Raw genomic sequence first — 13519 nt, forward strand, 5'->3', positions numbered from 1 at the left:
TCAAGATAAAAAACATGCTCAAGTCAAAGACATGCCTGTCTACCTCCATCTTGACTTGCTAAGCCAAGATGAAACTATAGAGAACAGGAATTACACCTTACCCAGTATGTGCAACACGTATTCCTAAGGCCTCAAGCTGCATCATCAGATTGGCATCAACAGCAGACACATTGATACAGCAGTGTGTACATGATGACTCCAGTCACATATACAACAAAGTCCAGGGTTTTCCTGCATCCCACACAACTAGGCCTACAAACGGTCAAAGCTATATCTTACCTTTCCACTATGTTGGCTGCACCAGTGGTAAAATGTTATTTGCAGCTCATCCTCCAAAGTGTAACTGATTTGCACATCTCACCAGCTGGTTGAATCAAATTGGGTTGCAATGCTTCATGCATTTCTTGTAAAACCATCCAATTTCCAATTCCATGGTCACTTGTCACAATTGGATCACCTACAACTTAACTTTGTCCAAGGTCTCTGCTTACTGAAACACAAAACCTTTGAAGGTAGATGTCTCAATCCAACCAGTAAAAATGTATGTTTTTCATCAACAGGTGGATCTGCCGCTGTGCACACGGGGCCACAAAACAGACTTCTGCTACCCCTTATGATGATGCCCACAGTGACAACAATGCTCCTGGACTTGTGAACGTGGAGGAAGCATTGTGAAAAATCAGTCACTCGATTCCTGACACTGCTGCCAGCAACACCTCAACCACTTCAGCTGCTGTGTGCTGCCTATGGAATCAATCAGGCCATATCCAGCAGGTGAAAGGGCCCCTGCCTACTCTCCAGAGGAACTGGAGAGGCATGTGAGCGAGGTTCTTCCCCAGTATGGTCAGCGCTATGGCTCACAAGAGGATCAGGTAAGTACCTCATAGTAACAATTGACTCTATTAAACACCATCCTTTCCCTCCTCGCAGGCTACAATGTGCCCCTGTGTGCCTGTTAGTCTTCTTGTTTGTCTATTGTTGCAGTCTGTGTGGCTTCGGGGGAATATACATGATGAAGATATTTGGTGACAGTACTATATGTGGTTTTCATTCACATTGTGTTATGTGATGTTTTTTGGGGTCCTGCATCTTCCTTATGTTGGATGCACATAACTAGGCAAGAAGACTTTACTGCCCTACAATGACATATCTTTGTGTATGATGGTTGTAAATGTTAGACAACATGTATGTACATGACAGCATGAGCTGTGAATGCATCTTGCCTGAGTCATTTAAAGATTTTGTAAGCAATGAGTATTGTGCCATGGATCATTAACCCCACAACTGGCCTTGCCACACTGTTGCCTGAAAGGCATATCATTACTCACTATGCCCTTCAGGTTGCAATACACAAGCAACATTGCTGATGTCCACATGATGTACTGCCATGCATGGAAGTGATGGGATAGTAAGTCTCATATAGGTTCTGTATGCTCAACCTGCAGAGACCAGGGCCTGTCAAATGTAACTCCCAGTATGGGACATAGTCTAGGCTGTGGGAGAGTCACTGTGACTATGGAACTGTGGCACTGTGCCCACTCCCTGTAGATCTACAGATCATGTCATGTGGCCAATCGGATGCTCTAGTGGCAAAACCTGCCCTGAATGACTCGGTCCATTATTTCGGTACAGGCTTATTTCACAAATGACAGACCCACAGAGCAGACGGTGTGTAGATTCCTGGAAGGCCATAAACTGTGACTCAGTAGCTTGGTTACATAGCAACAATTGTACAGTACATACATTTTTATTTTGGATGTCATCTCTGAAGGTTAGAAACATATTTTCATAGAAGTGTTCTGTCGTACAGGTACATACCACAGAAATCCACCCTGAAGTGGTGTGAGTTTGAATTTGGTAGGCCACATGTCAACACATGCACAGGGAAGACCATGCCATCTTTTTCATTGTCACTCAAGTGTAAAGGTGAAGTCTGTATTATGGTAGTTGCCTGTAGGGACTGTATGCAATGAGTCAGTTTTGCAGTGAGAAAATGTGTTTGTCCAGTCAGTTCTAAGTTTACCCATCAGAAGCAACATTGGTGTGTAGTGTTTAATTGTGGCTCACAACACAATACATTTTGCCGGAGCGTGGACTACCTAATGTCAGTAGGGTTGCTTAGTCATTGTAGGCCATGATCAGGATTGTGGTTTAATCTTTAGATAAAACCAAAAGTGTGTAATCATGTCCTTATACATATTGGTATGTATGCTCTACACTTGTGGTATGTTAACAAATTGCCCATTTTGTGCTTAGTGTTTCTGACATGTGTGTGAGACGACCATTTGGGCAGCAACTTGAGTTTATAATCCCTCGATTTGTCTCTTGCATCCATGCAGGCAGGCACCCATTAGAAGAAGGAGATCTGGAGACCCTGGGGTCCCTAGTAGGTGGAACACCCACTGTTACAAGAGGTGGGAGAACCCACGACACAGGGCCCAGAAGATCATGGATGTCCAGCTGGGGCTGTCCTCCCAACATGGGCAGGATGCACGTTAGAGCATGATCCCACCAATGGCCCGCATTCTGGTGGTGGCATACTGAGACCTCGATGAGTGTTTGAGGGGAACACAGTAGCCACAAGGGGGTGAGTATAGCACATATTCCTGTCGGTCAAATAGCCAAGTTGATGTGTTAGGTTCCGATATCTCCCCCTGGAGATGGGGAAGGGGCCATGTGAGACACATAGGATGAGTAACTCTTTGAGTAGATATGTAATGTGGTGCATATTTGTGTGCCTTGCCTTAGCCCTGAGACCTAGGACACAAATGAGTACAATCCACAAAAAATGTGCTCTCCAGCACATGACAGTGTACATTAATGAATCAAGTAATGTTTGTTGTAATCGGTGTAAATTCTGTGCAATAGACCACTCCTCAGTTTCACTGCCCAAATAAAAAGAAGTGATAGATCACTGTCCTTTGCCATGTGTCTGGTCAACTGAATAAATTGGCATCTACCCCAGAGACCACTTGTCTTCAGAGTGTGACTAGTGCTAGTGCCTCAGTACTGTCTGTCATGTGAAGTGGCCATCAAACATGTGACAGAGCATACATTGTTCTTTGGATGCAGCTACAGATCAACACTTTCCCTTAGGAAGTGGGGAATCTCGATTGACATAATTTATGTGCCATTATTGGTGCCAACATTCTTTGTGCTGTCATGTTAGCATGTGTCCCTTTCTCTTTTGACAAAATGAGTGCACTGTTGTTTCATGCACTCTACCTGTGTTCATGGGATGATTTCTGAATTCCCTCACATATATGTGGATATCGACCTATGTTTGGAATTGGACATATGCGATGGGGCTACATTTTACCTAGTGCCACAGGCAGGTGTGTGTCGCCATTGATTGTTCACTCACACATACCCTCACCCATCATTGCATGTCATTTGGCATGTACAACTGCAGTAGCAATGAAGGACATGGCAGGTAGGACAATTGTTTTTACACACAATGTGCATTTCCATGCCATTGATGTGGTATCATGTGGCAAAGTGCACCACACATTGAAATGGGAAAGGTTCATTACCTGACTGTTGGAGTGACATGCAGTTATGTTGGAATCACATGGAGTTGGGTACAACCACTTATCCACCGACATCTGGGTTTGCAGGACCAAAATGGAGACAGTGACGTAGCTTCCCCCTGGGCAACATATTGAGGGCCTGCTGCAAGTACTGGCAAATCCCTGGGCCTCTTCAATATAAAAAGGACTAATGGCTTCTACTAATGGAATCAGAGTATGTCATTGTAAGGTGTGTCAGTCAGTAGTGGTGGTTTCCCTAGGGCCAGGTGATTCATTGTGTTGTGGATTTTAGATACATATCTCCATGACAATTTGCACATTATGTCGACAGTGTACATTTCCATGCCAAATGTGTAGTATATCTGAGCATCATTGGTAATACCTCCATGTCTTCATTTGGACAAATTGTACACGGCGAAGGGTGCATTGTTGATATGGTTCCAGAGTGACATGAGTATTTACATGCCACTTTATTCAGACTACTGTTCAGCTGTTAACAAGATGGAAGGATTTTCCTTTGTGAATGCAATCCAGTGTTTGGCAAGCTAACTTCAGCGGACAAACATTTTCCTGAAGACATTCATAGTGGCATGTCTGGCCTACAGAGAACTTTTCAGACTCTGGCCTCTTCATTGTACGCAGCCATCCAACCCCCACAATCCTCCCTCACCACCTCCCTCTTTCAGATTGTCATGCAGTGCAACACAGCAAGTAACCTTGCTGCACTGCACTGCATGACAGGGAAAGGGCAGGACTGCTCTGTATTTTAGGCATACAGCCCATTCCTGACTTTTCCCTCACACTGGCACAGAATGAACTGCCTAGCGCCAATGCAAGCACCCTTTCACCATGGTGCAAGTGTGTCTGCATTGCATGCAGGATTTTTTTTGTGCAGGAAGGAACAATTTCCTGCACAGAAACAATCCTGGGAGGCATATTCTTCTTTCTATGTGTGCTGCAGAATTCAGCACACAAAGAGGAAAAAACTAGGAGAAATAGAGATGTTTCCCCAGGTTTCCCTTCCCCTCGAGAGACAAAAGATTTTGGCTCATTCTCAGGTCTACAAGTTTTTGTAAATCTAGAGATGCATTAAAATCCATGGGAGTTACATAGAAATACCCACTCAATGCTCATGGAATGCCTCCTTAGGAGAGAGTAAAGCAATGCAGTGATTTGTGCTCTATTGCCTTCCTCCAGATTTTTGAAACCACTCAGAACCATGCAAAGTGGCTTTGTGTGGTTTCAATAATGTGACATAACATTTGCGTTGCTCTTCCACCATGTTGGGTGGAGCAAAAGTGGTGCACACTGTGTAGTATATATAGCCCAAAATGTCAACCAGCCACAAACAACAAGAAGCAAGGAGACATGGAGAACAAAGAACATATTTAGCTCTATGGCAAAACTACACTCGTTGGCTTCACAAAATGGCCGCCAACTGCATGGTCAAATGACAACAGCGAGCAAGGAGGCATGGAGAACAAAAAACACATGCAAGCCTATGACAAAACACACCGGTTGGCTATACAAAATGGCTTCTGCCCACATGGTCAAAACAACAACATCAACTAACGAGACATGGTGAACAAAGAACACATACAAGGCCATGACAAAAGCACACTGACTAGCTGCACAAAATGGCCACCAGCCACATTGTCAAATAGCAACAGCAAGCAAGTAGGCGTGGATAACAAAGTACACATGCAAACTTTTGGCAAAAGCAGCACATTGACAATTACGCAAAATTGCCACCCACCACGTGTTCAGAAAAACAAGAAGCAAAGAGGCATGGACAACAAAGGACACATGTAGGCCCATGGAAACTTACTACACAAAATGGCCACCAGCCACATAGCATACAAAAGAAAGGCTAAATGGTTGCCCATGGCAAACAGACTAACACACACAAAAACACACACGCACTGGCTGTTACATGATTCCCACTAAAACGATTACATGACGAGAAATGTGTTCTGTAAACAAGCAACATGTACAACATGTTCTCAGAATAATATTGTGCAAGCATAAAGTGTGTAAAATGTCATTGCTAAAGACAATTTCAGCCATGAAAAGACAAAGCCTTCTAACAAACAACACTAAAAAGGAATAAAATGTACACCTCAACAAGCCTTTAAAAATATGCCAAATGAAAATATAAAGTCAATTAAAACATATTAATAAAAACAAGCACCACATTTAGAAAGCAAAGGAGGCTTCCACAATGTGTTCCATAGTGTCAGTGTCTATGGAATCCAGGATGGAATCCTCATCTGCATACAACATAACTACCATAGCCTTGGCAAACAAATCAAAGGGACAAACATGATTAGTGTCCTCAGCTCATTCCGAGGTTGCTGCATCCTGTACTTTGACTGTAATAGAAGAGCCAGTGGTAGGATATCTGGGAGCTGTAGAATACAGTTTCAGGGAAAAGCATGGCTTGGTAACAACATTGTGAAGCAATGGCAGTCTCATGGAACAATTGTGGAAATGAACCTTCAATGGTCACATCTGCAGATCCATGTCCATGGGTTGACCCAACTGTGTTGCAAGACAGATGTTGAGTGCACACTCGAAAGGGCACCAAAGACAGAGGCTGAACACAATAGAACCACACTGATCAAAAAGGCAGGGACCTGTTTTCATTGTTTTCCATCAACAACACTCCAAAGCACTGTATCATCCCTTAACAACACAGCTGGACGTGTAATAGTTCCATCACTGTCTGGCCTCAAGGTGGGACACCAATTGGAACAAAAATAGTACTAAAATACGATTGTTTAGGGAAAAACACAATTGGTATGCATCAAAATTCACTTGAGTGCATAAAAGATGGTATCACCCAGAAAACAGTCTGGAACGTGCTGACAAAGTCAGACCCAACCCCTTTAAAAAAGAATATCACACCCGCGATGCACAGATTTCCCCAAAATGCCAAGGAAATATTATGCTCAATAGCAATTGTATCTCGGCTGACAAACTTACATTGCAACTTGAAGTTCAAATGTTTCACGGGCAGATGTAAGTGACATGTCTTTCTGACACAATAACGCCTTCAGTCTGCTCAGCTTGTCAAAATTATCACTAAGCATCAGAATGGAAGACCACAAGACTCTATTTTTATGTGTGGGAGGAAAGAGCAAGTCATTACAAAAGGCAACTATTTGAGAGACCTAAACCACATAACGGACACCTACTGTCATCTCACAACAGCCTTGATCGTTCAGCATCAAATATCTTCCATTCAAAAGTAGGAAGAACACAGGGCAAATCAAGGAAGCTGATTCGTCCTTCAAGTAAAATGCCAGATTGGCCACAGAGACATTACATTAAGGGTGGGTGGAACTCACAGAGTTGCACTCTGCAGAATTCCACAGAGTTACATAGAAACTGTGCATTTCTGCGTCGTTCTACCCACAGAGGCTATTGTGCAAGACAAGATGGTGGCTATCCTGCCTGCTGCAACATACTTTAATACTGAAATAAACAGAAGCAAAAAAAGTACCTTTAGAATATATATAGTGATGTGGGATCCATGGACAACCCAGAGTTTAAATTTAAATTGAATAAAATAGCACCTCGGAGAGATCATAGGTATCCAAATGAGTCTCTTGTTATGGAATATAATCAGTGGACATAATAGCTTCCAGCTTTTCAGTGGCAAAATTTTTAGTGAAACACTCTCTTGAGCTGGGTAGTACTATGCATGCTCAGCTGCCCATTTTAAATAAAATAGGATCTAAAAGGATGATCTGTGGTCACATATGTGTGCAGTGCCACCCCCCATCATTGATAGAGCAGATCAAGTGTCAGTCGGGCTTTGCTAAAGAGAAAGCTTCCCAGTCAAGCTGCCCCACTCCCTTCCTCCCCGTGGAATGAGTGAAGCAGAAGCACATCATTATTTTTCAATAATCCTAAATAATACAAACAAATGCAGACCCAAGTGAATTTTCAAGCAGCGTTGAGACAGCGTGCAGGTAACTAAATTAGTGCACTGGTTGCTGTTTTTCTATTTACCTTTTTGAAATTAGAGACTGAACTAAAAGTCGTACATAAACATTAGCCACCAGCAACATAAAAGCGCATGCACAGATTTTCTAAGAGTGCAACTGAACTATTGGGAACATGGTCTCCCACCAGTGGAATGGAATGGGGGATGGTAGTGAGGGTAGTGGCACCTTGGCCCAGCACCAACAGCTGAACAAGGGAGTAATGAGTAAACACAACAAAACCCCTAAAACACAGACAATAGGCTTGCTCCATTCCAGTGGACCCACAACACATTGACCTGCCCATGGCTTGGGGTGATAGGTGGACGGCGGTCGGTGCTTTCTTGCCTAGGTAGGAATCCCAAAGACCCACCTCCTGCGCCAAAAACCCAACTCACTGATTGAGCAAAGGGCATGAGGGCAGGCCAACCAGCACTTTTAAACCTGCTTTAATGCACGGCTTGTTTTTTGTTGACACACTTGAAGCAGGTACGCTGAGGAAGAGCGATCAATTTCAGATTGAGTTTCGCATTCACATAAGTATAGATGGTTTATTAACTTTTTTGTGTCTAACATAATGCTTTCTGCATTTTCAGACCCTTTTCAGATTCAGACATAAAGTTTTGATGGTAAGCACATCGGCAAACTCCACCACGCAGAGGGTGGAAGAGTGTTTGCAGAGCTCCGTCTCAAAGCAGAGTGCGGAACAGCAAAACTCTGCAAAATCCACCCCTACATTGGATGCCCCATGCAATGTCAGCTGTTTATAAGTCTTGGAGTGGTGTAGCCCTTCACATATGTTTCTGTCAAGAAATACCTCTTTTTTCCCACTCACACATTTATAAACAGAGGATAAATTCTACACCTCGTGTATTATAGTCTCCCCCAAAGCTTCATATCTGCCTATTGGAAAGATTTCTAAACATGATCTGAAATCAAATTTTGAAAGTGACACTGAGATCCCTCCATGAATTTGCCAAACTGCGGATGGAGTCTCTGCTACTCTAAAAAGCAAAATTACTAATCTTTGCATATTCAGCAATGTATAAGAAGTGGCTTTCTTTGCTATCATTTATTGTTTGCATGTTAAATTGAAAGCCAAAATCTGTTCTGTTTTGTTAATGTGCTTCCAAGGCACGTCGTTTAATTGTAAGGCCTGTAGGTTCCAGTTCAACTCTAAACTGCCACTGCCCTTGGTGTAAAAATTGACTTGAAATTCAATATAATGTAAATTGCAGAAAATACAATGTGAATCAAGGTGTATATATGAGTTAAGAACATATTCATTCCATTATCAACATCAGCAAATGCTTTTTCCAAATTATCCTATTCAATTTGCCCTAAATGAGCAGCCGCTTCCATTTGAAAAACCTCTAAATCTCATTATATATGACAGAATAAAACCTTTTGGAACATGGTGACCTAGAACCTAACAAGAAATGTTATAAAACCATATCATCAGAGAGGAAAGAACTGTTCTTTTACTGCAGAAAAAGTGGAATGTCCTAATCATTGCTGGAGTATCTTCTCCATGCTATAAGTAGTGACAACCCCTGAGTGTTGGGACTGGATGTAACAAGGGTCTGGTCTACTTTCTTTACTGTAAAACCATTTAAGGAGTTTAAAAAACGTGCTTGACAACAATTTGTGCCTATTGGCAACAGTAACCACCCATTTGGATCTGAAGAGTAGAAATAAATGTACCATTCTGTACCATGCTATTTAGTTGTTCTTCATTGTAATGTACAATGTCCTGCCGGTTCTCAAAACATTTTTTAGAGGGAATACGGGACAGATTCATCTACAAACTTTTTACTCCGCCCATGCATATAGTTTGCTGCACTGTTAAATTCAGAAAAATAGTTTGGGTTGGAATTAAACATGCTTGTACTTGCCAGTCTTTTGCACTTCATACTGATTAATTGTTTCTTTCCAATATGCATAGCCTTTAAATGCCAGTTGGGAAACAAATGATTTTAGATAATTTAATATTGCCTGGGTCAACATGTTTTTCATCACTTTTGTAGGGTGTGATTATAATAAAAAGAAAGCAGATCTGACTTATTTTGCCCAGAGAAATATGCACATTTGGTTTGGGACTACCCACTGGTGGAGTTGGACAATGTTCCCATTGTGTGCAGTTAAAAACTAAGGCCCATATTTATACTTTTTTAGCACTGCGTTTGCGCCACTTTTTGATGCAAAAACGGTGCAAACTTACAGAATAAAGTTGTATTTTGCAAGTTTGTGCCGCTTTTGCCTCAAAAATTGAAGCAAATGTGGTGATAAAAAGTATAAAATGGGCCTAAATGCAGAGTACTAGATCTATGTAAATAGTGCAGTGATGGTGACAATATATTTCACCATAATTAGCAGAATTCATGTGCTTATCCTCATTTTAAAATACAGGATAATATTCAAGCTCAGATAGCATTGACATCCCTGTTTTTACATCCAATTAATTAGAAATAATACTTGGTGTAATTACTTAATTCATAGCAACTTTAAAAACTAAAGGAATCTGCAGACTTTGTTAAAACCAAAAATATCATATGGGACCTTATCCCAAACAACTCTACCAGAGCCTAGAAAAGGTAGGGATGTTCACAAGGGACAGGTCTCTTCTCACTTTGTGTGAAGACAAATGAGGTTTCTACACCTCAGCTAACAGTAATAATAATGTCCACTTATAAGCCAGAATAGAACAGTCACAAATCTAAACCACGTAAGCGGGGAAAAAAGTGAAATGGCAATCCACATGTAAGGCCACCAAAGGATCCTATATGTGTGTTCAACCAATGAAAAAAATCATGTACACCATGTAGTGTAATGTGTGAAGAATCAGCAGAAAAGCCATCAGTGCTGACAAAATAACCAGAAGATGTCTGTGTGAAAACAGAAGCCTCAATTGGTGAAAGAGAACTAGTAGATACCTTCAAAACAAAGGTGGTTCAATATAAACAACTCTGTTGCTTTAATGATCAGTAGAAAACTGTAGACTTACATATGCAGCGTTTCTTGCATTTGCAGTGGTAATAGCAATCAACAAAAGTTTATTCTCTGCCCTCCACAGCAGCGGGCAAACAATACTGGTATTATTCAAAACCTGTAGAGGTATGTCCTTTAGGGCAGTGAGAGGAGTTAGGGAACTACTCTGTACTTTTTACAGCAGTGAAGTTAGACTTTTGGTCTAAATTAGAATTTCGGTCTAAACGTAGATCAAAAGTCTAACTTTGTTACTAGTAGAGTTAGACTTTAGGTCTATGTTTATCTTTGTGAACCAGGCCCTTAAACTTTTGGTCTAAGTTTATCTTTCTGAATCGGGCCTAACCTTTCTACTAGTAAAGTTAGACTTTTGCTCTAAACTTAGACCAAATGTCTAACTTTACTACTAGTAAACTCTAAACTTAGACTTCAGACTTCAGGTCTAAACACAGGCTTTCGGTCTAAATGAACCTTTCTGAAAGTTTACCTTTGTGAATCGGGCCCAATGTGTATTTCCACATGCTGATGACTCAATGTATAGATTACATGAGCCTGTAGCAAACTGTCTTTAGTTCGTGCCACATTTCCCCAAACAGTTTATGCTTTAAAGTATTCCCTTTTGAGTCTCTGGATCCATTTAGGCTCCAGCAACGTATGTTTTCAATAAAGGACTGGACACAATAATACAAATTACACATTATGAGTGTTGGTAATTCTGGATCTGTATTTTATAGTGCTGGAAGTAAGGCTTTCAATTCAACCATTTATGAAGTACAATCCTCCAAGGACTGCATAAGAGTTTTTTGAGGATTTAATTTTCCATCCCTCGTGACAAAATGTACTGTGTTGCAAGCTGTTGAGTATTGGTGTTTGGTGCCTATAGCAGGCTGGACCAAACCGTCAGTATATGACATGTTTATATTGATCAAGAGGCAGAATATTACAAGGCATGGGGTATTCTTTCTCATTTTGGAAAATTTCCTCAGTTTATAAAGTAGGTCAAAAATAGGCCCTCATTATGACCCTGGCGGTGAGTGATAATGTGGCGGTAATACCACCATCAGCCTGGCGGTAAGTACTGCCAAATTATGACCATGGCGGTGATAACTCCCATAGATAGCCAATGTAGTCAACAAAAGCTAGGCGGGGGACAAAGTATAGCTCACCATATTATAACACACAAAACCACCACCTTTTCTGGGGCGGTACCAATGCCAAAATAAGCATGGCGGAAACAGAGCTCAGATGTGAAAGGACTCACAATTGAGACACAGGGAAGAACCATGCCGCCATGGAACCCAAACTGCAAGTCTTCCTGATGAGCTTCTACGTCATGCTTCACCTGGAACACCAATGCTGACGAAGATGACGACGGTGAGAACAGCCGCCTAGCACACAAGGGAGGGTGGGAGGAAAATGAGAGTGACACACACACGCACAACACACACCCAACACACACACAAACACCATACACACAACCAACTGCACACGTAAACCAATGGACATGATACACAGCATAATAAAACATGGACCACAATGCTGGAGTAACAACAATGTATTAGCATAGCAAAACCCACCACACAAACCAAATATATACAAATGTCCATAAAGGGCCAGTGCCTAGTCCAAAGTCATGAGGGCACCCAAGGCCACAGGGCACAGTCCAAAGCCTAACTTGTATCCTGACACATCCAGAGAGAACACTGCAGGGGCATAATTTTGCAAGTGGGAAGGCACCTCAGGGTAATGGGGGGCACCTCAGCCAAATATGGGAACTTCACCACTGGTTCTGGAGGGGGCCCATTGCTTTGTCCTGGGGAGTGCAAGGCCACAGTCCTTGAAGTGGGTGACTTGCACACTGGTTCTGGAGGGGGCAACATGCCCATTGCTTTGTCCTGGGGAGTGCAAGGCCACAGTCTCTGAAGTGGGTGACTTGCAACTGGTTCTGGGGGGGGCAACATGCCCATTGCTTTGTCCTGGGGAGTACAAGGTCACAGTCTCTGAAGTGGGTGACTTGCCCACTAGTTTTGGAGGGGGCAACATGCCCATTGCATTTTCCTGAGGAGTGCAAGGCCACAGTCTCTGGAGTGGGTGGCTTGCCCACTGGTTCTGGAGGGGGCAACATGCCCATTGCTTTGTCCTGGGGAGTGCAATGCCACAGTCTCTGAAGTGGGTGACTTGCCCACTGGTCAAGGAGGGGGCAGCCCACACAGCAGCCCCTGGAGGGTGGCCTACATGGTGTCCGCTGGCAGTGAGGACTGTGCTCTGGTGGTGTTTGGAGGAGCCTCCTGGGCAGCCTCTGCACTGTCCAATGGCTGCACTGTAGTGGAGGTTGGAGGAGCCTCCTGGGCGGCCTCTGCACTGTCCGATGGCTGCACTGTGGTGGTGGTTGGAGGTGCCTCCTGGGTAGCCTCTGCAGTGTCCGATGGCTGTACTGTGGTGGTGGTTGGAGGTGCCTCCTGTGCAGCCTCTAAACTGTCTGAGGGCTGCACTGTGGTGATGGGTGGAGGTGCCTCCTGGGCTGCCTCGGTACTCACTGATGGCTGCACTTCAAGAACTGGTGGTGGGGGGCGTGTGACAGCTGGTGGTGGTGGCAGTGTCAGCCTGACAGATTCCACTGGCATAGAGTGCCTTGTCTCCTTCTGTACATGAGGCATCAATCCCTTACCCTTCCTGGAAGGGATAGATGTTCTCATTCTCTCTCTGCCTTGTAGTGCAGGCTCCTTCACTTTCTTCACAGGTGGTGCAGGCCCTTTCCCCTTCTGCAACAGGTGGTGCAGGCCCCTTCACACACTTCTCTGGTGGTGCAGGCCCCTTCACACTCTTCCCTGGTGCTGCACGCCCCTTCACACTGTTCCCTGGTGGTGCTGGCTCCTTCCCCTTCTGTAATGGAGGTCTGGTATCCTTACCACCACGCGTAGGTGGTGCTACCACTGTTCCCGTGGACTGTTTGGCTGAGGTGCAGGACTGTGTCCTTGGTACCTTGCCCACATGTGCAGTACGGGGGAGGGGTAG

This window comes from Pleurodeles waltl, chromosome 8 (genome assembly GCF_031143425.1).
Source record: "Pleurodeles waltl isolate 20211129_DDA chromosome 8, aPleWal1.hap1.20221129, whole genome shotgun sequence".
NCBI lineage: Eukaryota > Metazoa > Chordata > Amphibia > Caudata > Salamandridae > Pleurodeles > Pleurodeles waltl.